Raw genomic sequence first — 10,365 nt, 5'->3', positions numbered from 1 at the left:
ATACCCTTTGAAAACATGGACGTTTGGTTCAGGAAAGTCCTAGTTTACACAAACAAGTTGTTGAATGTAGCGTGTGAGTGCCTTGACAGTTGGTTGTGCTTCTGGTGGGTCCCGAGCCCTTCATTGCCACCCCTCTCTGTTCTCACAAAAGATGACAGGAAGGCCCATCATTAGAACTCCACGCGATGTTAGGTGATCAGTATGATGGGTTACAGGAAATAGTCTGTGACGAAGTGCTTAAGGTTTGTGTCATCATAAATGCTGCCCAGTGCAGTTTCTGCACCTCCTGGGCACCCGCTAATCCTGCTGCTCTGCGGAGAGCAGAAGTGCTTGCAAGGCCAGTTCTGTTGTGTGTAAGGTGTTGGTTCATTTAACACCCGTGAGTGAGAAACAGTTTACATTTAAGCAGAGCATGGCTGGTGAGTTAAATGGATTGAGTCAGAAGTATTGGACTAGTTGGTCTCAGGTTCCAGATAGAGTTGGTTGTTCAGAAGCAGCTGTAGTTGGGTGGTGGTGGTGCACGCCTTTAATCCCAGCACCTGGGAGGCAAAGGCAGGTGGATCTCTGTGTTCGAGGCCAGCCTGATCTACACAGAGAGTTCCAGGACAGCCCAAGATAACACAGAGAAACCCTGTCTCCAGAAAAAAAACAAAAACAAAGAACAGCTCACGCCTTTAAGCACTCAGAGGCAGAGGTAGGCAGAGGCCAGCCTGGTCTACAAGAGCTAGTTCCAGGACAGCTAGGGCTGTTACACAGAGAAACTCTGTCTCAAAAAACTTTTTTTTTTTTTTTTTTAAAAAAAGGGGCATCTCTAGTGATTGGCGTTAGACTTGAGTTTTATGGTGACTGGCAGATGGTGGTAAAACATTTTCCATGATTATATAAACAATGTGTATTCTAAGGAAAATGTTCTTTGTATTTTGTTTGTGTTAGGGCAGGGTACACCTCTGGGTAATGTTGGTGTGTGTGTGTGTCCCCAAAGTTGATTTTTTTTTTTTTTTTTTCCAAGACAGGGTTTCTCTGTGGCTTTGGAGCCTGTCCTGGAACTAGCTCTTGTAGACCAGGCTGGTCTCGAACTCACAGAGATCCGCCTGCCTCTGCCTCCCGAGTGCTGGGATTAAAGGCGTGCGCCACCATCGCCCGGCCAAAGTTGACTTTTGAGTCTTGCTCTATCATTGTCCACTTTCTTCATTGAGGCAAGGTCTCTCTCACTGAACTTGCTACTTGCTGTTTCTGACTGTGCTAGCTACTTAACCTCTGTGTGTGTGTGTGTGTGCACGCACGCGCGCGCACGCTCGCACCTGTTAGGAATATTTCTTAATATAAGCTCCCTGCTGACGCAAAATTCCCAATCAAGCCAAATCAAAACAGGCCAAATTAAGAAATATCCGGGTTTAATGGGAGATCTGCGCTTTCGGGTGGCCCTGAGGGAACCGGGAAGCCACAGGAACGCCAGGAACGTGTTCCTCTTTTGGGAGATCACTTAAGAACCCTGGGGAGTGGTCAGGTCCTGGTCTGCTGGGGTTTGGAGTCCAGACCAGGCCTGGGGGCTGGGACAGATGAGAGGGACTGGGGCCTATGCTCCCAACTTGACAGCGCCGAGCAGGCAGCCACCATCCTGTCCATCTTTCTGAGATTCGAACTCTGATCTTCATGCTTGCACAGCAAGCACTTTAGCTATTGAGCTGTCTCCCCTGGTCTGGAAAAACTTGTTTGCCTTTTGAAATGGCATCTCCTATAGCCCAGGTAGGCCTAGAACTCACTGTAGCCAAAACTGACCTCATCCTTCTACATTCTGAGTCGGGGTTACAGACTGGAGCCACCATGCCTGGCTAAGTGACTTTTAAATAACTATTATATTGTGTCCGTAACTATCGCACTAATCAAAATAGTCTTGATGTATGTAGTTTTGCTCCTGTTAATTTGCTACCACAGTTATCCTTGGCAGATTTTACACAGGTCCAAGTTTTTATTTGGGGGGAACTGTATAAAGATTAGTGTTTTTGTGGTCAAAAGATACACATGTTGAAAGGCATGCTGGTCACACCATCAACTTCTAATTCTTGCCGGCACTAAGTAGTCTTGGCTGGTTTTGTCTATATTTCCATGATTGCTATAAGGTTAGGCACTTGCTCTGCCCAGTGCGAGTTGAATTTCTGTATAGGGCAGCTCTTGATTGTTCCTTCCTATTCATAGCTTTTACTGCTGAGTCCTGAGCACTTGTGTGTGCGTGAGTCTGAGCTGAGGGAGTAAAATGAGAGAAAGGATATACTCAGAGATTGTAGCTGGGATCGTCACGGTCTGTCAGCTTGTTAAAGAGTACTTTATCGCCGGGCGGTGGTGGCACACGCCTTTAATCCCAGCACTCGGGAGGCAGAGGCAGGCGGATCTCTGTGAGTTCAAGGCCAGCCTGGTCTAGTAGAGCTAGTTCCAGGGCAGGAACCAAAAAGCCATGGAGAAACCCTGTCTCGAAAAAATCAAAAAAAATATATATATATACTTTATCAATGCTTTTAGAGAAAATTCAAGGTTGTGCTCTTTCAAGCCTTACTCTTTTTTTGTTTTTTGTTTTTTGTTTTGTTTTGTTTTTGTTTTTTTGAGACAGGGTTTCTCTGTAGCTTTGCAACCTGTCCTGGAACTAACTCTGTAGACCAGGCTGACCTTGAACTCAGAGACCTGTCTGCCTCTGCCTCCCAAGTGCTGGAATTAAAGGCAAGTGTCACCACCACCTGGTGCCTTATCCATTCTTAATATTGATTCTGTGTTAACACTGGACTCAGTGGCCAGTGGTACTGTAACTCAGGCCTTAACAAAACTTCTGGGACATCAGTTTTTTTAATATAAGGCACATCATACTGGCCAGTGTTGGCAACACTATATGGCACTCAGCACTGTGTTTGGGGCCAAAACACTAATGATGCTATGATAAAAAAAAAACAAAACAAACAAACAAAACCCAAAACACTTGGTTTCAGTGTGAAGCTGAAATGGGCACGGAAGATGCTGATTTCTGACCTCGGCAGGGGATGTGTGTCTGTAGCCCATGACCGTGGGAAGCCTTTCAAGTATTGATTCTTAGGGTTGCCCTTTGGGATTCATGTTTTCCAGCACTTGGTCCCTAGCTGAGAGCATCGGGGAAGGTTGTGTGACTTCAGGAGGTAGAGCCGTGATGGAGGAAGTGGCTCACTGCGCTGGACCTTGGACTTTTAGAGCCTGGCAGCGTTTCTGGCCCAGTCTTCTTCCTAACCAGATGCCAAGTGACCACTGCCTCAAGCCCCTGTGTCTGTGCCTGCCATGTTGGACTGTGTACCCTCCCACAGGGAGCCAGACCAATATGCCTTTAAGTTGCTATTTATCAGTTATTTTTGAGTATATGCACACAGTTACCTGTAACTCCAGCTTCGAGGGACCCAGCATCCTCTTGGGGCCTCCCTGGGTACTACGCTCACTTACACACACCCATCTCTCCACCTTTAGGGGGTCTGGAGGTCCTTGTGCTAACAGATAAGCACCAGGAAAGCCAGGAATGTTAAACTCATCTCCTCAAAGGGAAATATGTATGACCTCTTGGACCAGAAGGCTGGGGTAGAGGTGGAGCACTGTCTATAGCCCCCCCACACACACCAGTCCCCCAGACCCTTGTCTGCAGCCTGTTTATCTACAGCACTGTTCCTGCCCAGACTCTCATCGGCATTCTTTGCCTTAGCCTGCTTGCTTAATTGGTAGACCTATCTTTATGGAAGACGGTCACTTGTACCTGCAGTGCTGTCTTCAGCTTTGTTGTGCACAAGGAATTGAGTTCATTATCATTAGGAAATTTTTTCCAAATTGTGCTGTGCTTAAATGAGCCTTAAAATGTAAACTCCCCAGCGTCAGACTAACCCTGGCTACTGAGTCATGTTGGACTGAGTCTCCTTGACCTCCTGGATCAGCCCTCTCCCGGCTTTGGGGTTTGCAGAGACCCCCTCCTCACCCACCCCAAACAGTGAAAACTGGCGCGATTCCAGTGTCACTGAAGGAAGCCAGAGAGCAAGGAATGCAAATCAGTGCTGGCTGATGTAAATCTCCAGGGAAGTCACTCTGAAAGGGTCACTGTTAAAGTTCAGTCACTCCATAGTGTAACAAGGACACATTGTGTTAAACTCTCGAGTCAGCTGTTTCTGTCTCAAATCTTTTATGAACAGTTAAAAAAAAAATAGATCAAACTGGCTGCTTATTCTATTCAGATTTTTTGTGTTGCCGTAAAAACCTTCATATTAGCTATTTTCCATACGTAAGTGAAAGACAGGAACACTAAGTTTCCCGGGGAGGGAGATGCCCCTTCCCCACGACCTAGCTGACCTTCCTGCTGAGAGTTCAGAAACTGCGATGCTACTGATAAAACCCACACTATTTTCCCAGCTATTTTGGGGTGGTAAGGACCACACTGACCCGGGCTTGCGGGGGGGCTGGAATGATTACAGCCTTGGGTTCGTTCTCCTGTCTGCTCTCCCAGCCCTGAGTTGTCTAATACACCTACAAAACCACTTCATAGTCTCATTTACAGAGGTGATCCGTGAAGAACAGTCAGCAAAGTAGCTCATATGTATATTTTTAATTTTTTAATCTTAATCATGAGACATTGATATAAATACATCATCTGAGTGATGTAACAGCCCAGCCCAAGTTAATCGGTTGTAAATGTGCTTCCCTGACTCCTTCCCCGACTCATCTGACATCGTCTTCCGCCCTGTGGTCAAGGATTCAGCTTCCCGTGAGATTCCTCTTGAGCGAGGCTGAGGCTATGGGGGCTTGACATGCTTATGGCCTTTGTTAGAACTCCAAATACAAATTCAATAAGTAAAAGCCAAGTCTCAAGCTTTGGAGGTCAAGTATGTTTCAGAAGCCTATGGGTCCCTTGGACATCAGAACAAAATTCCGTCACAGTGTGTTTGAGGAAAGCCCATAGCTTCCTGGGATTTTCTCAGGGCTCCACAAATGGTAGTCTTTCAGGAAGTTTGACTTTCATAGTTTAACTTAAATTTTTTTTGTTGTTGTTGTTTTTGTTTTTTCGAGACAGGGTTTCTCTGCGGTTTTGGAGCCTGTCCTGGAACTAGCTCTTGTAGACCTGGCTGGTCTCGAACTCACAGAGATCCGCCTGCCTCTGCCTCCCAAGTGCTGGGATTAAAGGCGTGCGCCACCACCGCCCGGCTAGTTTAACTTAAATTTAAGAGGAAAATTAACTTGAAAAGGGAGCAGGACTGAGGAGTGTAGCTCAATTGGTAGAATGGCTGCCTAGCATGAATACAAGCCTGGGTTCAATCCTGGGAACAGGAGGCACCGTCCCAGAAGAACGAGGAATGAAGTGAGATTTTGAGATACACCCATGCTTCAGTATGTCTTACTTTCTTTCCAAATGTCTCTCTTACTCTCAACTCTTGCGTTTAAAATGTCTTTTAAAAAGGAGGTCTGGAGGGATGGCTCAGTGGTTAAGAGCACTGGCTGCTTCTCCAGAGGACCCAGGTTCAATTCTCAGCTCCCACATAACACCTCATAACTAACTCCATTTCCAGGGGATCTCACCTTCACATCAATGCACATAAATTAAAAAAAAAGACGCTGTGTGGTGGTGGCACACACCTTTAATCCCAGCACTCGTGAGGCAGAGGCAGGTGGATCTCTGTGAGGCTATCCTGGTCTACAGAACTAGTTCCAGGATAGCTAGGGCTGTTACACAGAGAAACCCAGTCTTGAAAAAACGAAAACAACATCAAAAAAAAAAAAAAAAAGACGTTTTGAATCAAGTTTTGTGGTACACAGTTGTAACCCCAGTGCTGACTCAGGAAGAGGAGGCAGGAGGATCAAGATCTTCAGTTACAGAGTGAGTTCAAAATTTAGCCTGTTTTTGTTTGTTTCTGAGTCACAGTTTCCCTGTAGCTCTGGCTGTCCTGGAACTCACTCTGGTCGACCTCAGAGATTGCCTGCCTCTGCCTTTCGTGTGCTGGAATAAAAGAGAACTCCATAATGGAAAATCAGACACAGCTGAAGTAAACTGAGAATGGACAGCTTAACAATCTTCCATGTGTCTAGCTTTCTCTGAGACTTGGGGAGACCACTGCAGTCCGGGGTATGAGGGCAACCAGACTTGGGGAGACCACTGCAGTCCTGGGTATGAGGGCAACCAGAGCAACATCTTGAAACCCAGTCTCAGACAAATGAACATTCCTCCCCTCCAGCTGCACTCTGCTCCAAATTCTGAATGTCTCCCACGAATGTCTGCATCCACCTATGAACACTGTAATGCAGGCCCTACCTTGGCCCTTCATTCCTTCCTGTGTCAGGCCTACTTACCCAGTCTTCCTAGAACCACATCCATTTTTTAAAAAAGTCCTGAGTCCTGAGCCACCTGACCTTGCCTCACCCTCGGCATATCATTGCCTCTCAGCCATTCCCTGACCTCTTGTTTCTTGGCATTATTGCCAGGTGAGCCCCGTGACCTCAGTTTGACCTCAGGAACCTCTGGCAGTTAGGCCCTGACTTCACTCAGTAAAGTGTAGCCTTATGCGGGGTCTCCAGGGCCTGTCCTACAAGCTGAGAGAAGGGCTTGTACTCATCCCCCACCTGCTCGCTTGCCTTGAGTCTTCCCTTCTTAAATGCTCCCCCTATGTGATCTTGGAGACCTGTTTCACATGCATCAGGAAGACACAGCTCCAGCCATGTTGACTGCGTTCTCAGCAGCCTGGAAGTATTCTCCTGTGGGCCTCATGCTCGCCACCAATCACGTGCAGTTCTCTCTCTCCATTACCCAAACAGAAAGCAGGATTCCTTCCGTACCGATCGTGTGCCATGTGACAGGCCTGCGTTCCATGGGCGATGATGGGAATGAAGCTTTTGATGTGTTCCCTCGGTGACTTCATAGTCCAGGGCTAGCCACAAGCAGCTTGCTGGTTTCAGGGTGGCGTTGCTCTTCTTAGAAAGAGATGGCTCAGCTGTTAAATGGAGGCAAATGGAGTCAAGGTGGGGAGAACACATCAGGGAAAGGATCCTGGGGGCCGAGAGGCAGCAGAACCCTGCTAGAAAGAGCCCATACCCCGTGTATATAACCCCCTCCTGAGTGCTGGGGTTAAAGGCCTGAGCCACCATGGAAGCCAGACTCTCTCAACCCACCTAAAACTAGTAATCACTGATGTTCACTAGATAAGATTTACAGTGTACACTGGGTGGTGGTGACTTTCGAGGCAGAGACAGGCAGATCTCTGTGAATTCGAGATCAGTCTGGTCTACAGAGCATGTTCCAGGACAGCCAGGGTCCACAGAGAAACCATGTCTCAATAAGCCAACCAACCAACTAAAAAAGATTTCTAGTGTAGACATGATCATTCGACCAACTCGCTTTCACCCTGTTGCCTCTGTTATAAGGCATATACTGTGGGTGGTGTGGAATCTTCATTCTTTGTATTTTGAGTACTTCAGGAAGACTTGAGCCTAAGACTGTTTTAGGAAATCACCTGCTACTTTACCTAGCAACCCAATCTCCTTTCGGATTTTTCCAAAGACAGGTGTGCAACTCACAGAGACCCGCCTGTCTCTACCTCCCGAGTGCTAGGATCAAAGGCGTGTGCCACCAGTGCCTGGCTCCTTGAGGACTTTTAAGTCAACAGGTATTTGGTGGAAACACCTGCTAAGAAACACCTCGGGGACTCAGGTAACTGTCCCTTCTAGAGCAGTAGTCCTTAACCCTCCTAATGCCACAGCCCTTTAATACAATTCTTCATGTGGTGGTGACCCCCCCCACACCACAAAATTATTTCGTTGCTACTTCATAACTGTAATTCTGCTACTGTTATGGATTGTTAAATAGCTGAAATACAACTCCTAAAGGAGCTGCGACCCACAGGTTGAGAACCACTGTTCTGGACTCTAACTCTCTTAACTCTGTTGGTGAAGATGTCGAGTCCAGACACAAAGCCCTTGCTTTACTACCTCAGTCTTGGAAGAAAAGTTTGCTAGCATAGTAGCTGATTTCTTGTCTTTATGGAAAGTCTTCAGTGAAAAACCATACAACGTCCTCTGTGACCCTAACGGTGAAAATGTCCCGTGTAGAGCTTTTAAAATTATTTTGAGATGAGGACCCTGTATTAGCCCTGGCTGTCCTGGAACTCGTTCTGTAGACCAAGCTGGTCTCAAACCCACACATAGAGATCCACCTGCGTGCTGCTGCCCAAGTGCTGGGATTGTCACCATACCTGGCTGTCCTCTTTTTTTTTTCTTTTTTTCTTTTTTTAGACAGGGTTTCTCTGTAGCTTTGGACCTGTCCTGGAACTAGCTCTTGTAGACCAGGATGGCCTCGAACTCACAGAGATCCGCCTGCATCTCCCTCTCGAGGGCTGGGATTAAAGGCATGTTTGGCTGTCTTTTAAAACTTTTTAACACAAACTCGTACAATTTCTGTTAAAGTTTGAGGTGAAAATTTGCCAGCAGCCTAAGGTTGAATGTAACGTGTTTTCCTAGAGCCAAACCCATCGTTCAAAAGCTAAATGTGGCATCGTATGGCATGCCCTTCCAGACTGCAGCCACACAGCCGCCTCCTGGTCCTCCGTTTGGGAGTACAGTAGTAGCTAGCTACTGTACAGAGCAGACCGCATTTGCTATTCGGTTTCGAGGGGTTTTTCTTTTCTTTTTCTGAGCTACACGAGAGGTGTTATATGTTCACTGTTCCTGGGAGGTCTGTGTTGCTAGTTTGTGTGCAGATGTGAACCAACTCCAGTAAGGCACTTCCGTACCCTGTTGAAAAAGGTTGGGGAGGGGGCTGGAGAGATGGCTCAGAGGTTAAGAGCACTGGCTGCTCTTCCAGAGTCCTGAGTTCAATTCCCAGCAACCACATGGTGGCTCACAGCCATCTGTAATGAGATCTGGCGCCCTCTTCTGGCGTGCGGGCATACATGGAGGCAGAATGTTGTATACATAATAAATAAATCTTTAAAAAAAAAAAAAAAAGAAAAGAAAAGAAAAAGGTTGGGGAACCCAGGGCTGTCGCAGTGAGAGCCTTAGGCAGCGCTGCTATTTATCCAAGAACGGTGAGAACATTTCTAAAATGTTTTGGTTAAAAGAAGCACTGCCGTCCCTGGGTGGGCTCGAACCACCAACCTTTCGGTTAACAGCCGAACGCGCTAACCGATTGCGCCACAGAGACGCAGCTACTTTGATGGCCGTGAGTTGTGTACACATTTCTGCGGCCGGCCTGGGAGTTGGCGCTCCGGACTCCCGGGAGGCGTCGGAGCCTGCAGAGCCCTGTGGGCTGAGGCTGCGCGAGGGCGGGGAGAGGCGGAGCCGCCGCTCAAATCCTCCCGAGAGCCGGGCGGCGCTGGGCCAGGCAGACTCCCAGCCTCCACGGGAGGCTCCAAAGTTTAGAGCTCTGCCCTTGTTCGCGGTCGTGAACGCTCCTGCCTTTTGAGTGTTCTCATCACCTCCCACTTTCCAAGCAAACAAGCAAGCAAAAAAACATTTCACGAGGCTGATAAAGTGTGGATCTGTGTGCGGTCATAGGTATTTTGCACTTTATACGGTTGAAAAAAAGAAAGGTTTTTTTTTTGTTGTTGTTGATGTTTAGTTAGTTAGTTAGTTAGTTAGTTAGTTAGTTTGTTTGTTTGTTTGTTTGTTTGTTTGTTTGTTTTGGCACGTCCTGAGAACAAATGTACACCCCCTTAGGGGAGTGGAGCCTCCTATGAGCACGCTGGTTTAGGAGACAGCAGAAAGAGATTTGTGGCAATTACAATGCTCCTTTAAATAGTCACCGAAGGCTAGGCCTTCCTTCCCCTGGCTTCTGAATTTAACCCACTGAGAGCGGGCTGTCCGGGGAAGGTTGACATAGGTAGACTGTGCCCACCCTTAGGACCTCTTCGTCCCCGCATCCATCACTCGACAGACTGGGGGGCTCCATCTATGCCAGGTCATGCTCTTCAAGCTTCCATATCCTTTCTCCTCCTCCTCTTCCTCCTCATCCTCTGCTTCGCTCTTCCCACTTAATACTGATCTTTTCGTATCATTTGAACCATATTTTAATTATGTATCTGGGTGATGGTATGCGTGTAGTGCCCTCAGAGACCAAAGAGGGCGTCAGATCAAAGATTAAAGGCGTGAGCCTCCACTGCCCAGCTGTCTCCGATCTCTATTAGGATAATAGTAAAGACAGTATAAGAGACAGCTTTATTACTTGAACTTTTTTCTTTTTGGTTTTTCAAGACTGCTTCTCTGTGTAGTCCTGGCTATCCTGGAACTCAGGCTATAGATCAGGCTGGCCTCGAATTCACAGAAATCTACCTGCCTCTGCCTCCGGAGTGCGCTACCACCTCCCAGCTATTTGAACTATTCTTAAATGCCTCACCC

General features: G+C 47.3%; 1 non-coding gene across 1 annotated transcript; it reads right to left on the bottom strand.

The window, feature by feature from the left end:
• Positions 1 to 9,098: 9,098 nt before the first annotated feature.
• Positions 9,099 to 9,172, bottom strand: Trnan-guu (transfer RNA asparagine (anticodon GUU)). Its single transcript has one exon. It is a non-coding gene; the product is annotated as a tRNA-Asn (tRNA).
• Between the last annotated feature and the right edge of the window lie 1,193 nt (positions 9,173 to 10,365).

The sequence above is a fragment of the Chionomys nivalis genome, chromosome 3, assembly GCF_950005125.1.
Source record: "Chionomys nivalis chromosome 3, mChiNiv1.1, whole genome shotgun sequence".
Lineage (NCBI taxonomy): Eukaryota > Metazoa > Chordata > Mammalia > Rodentia > Cricetidae > Chionomys > Chionomys nivalis.
This window is presented reverse-complemented; position numbering and strand designations above follow the sequence as displayed.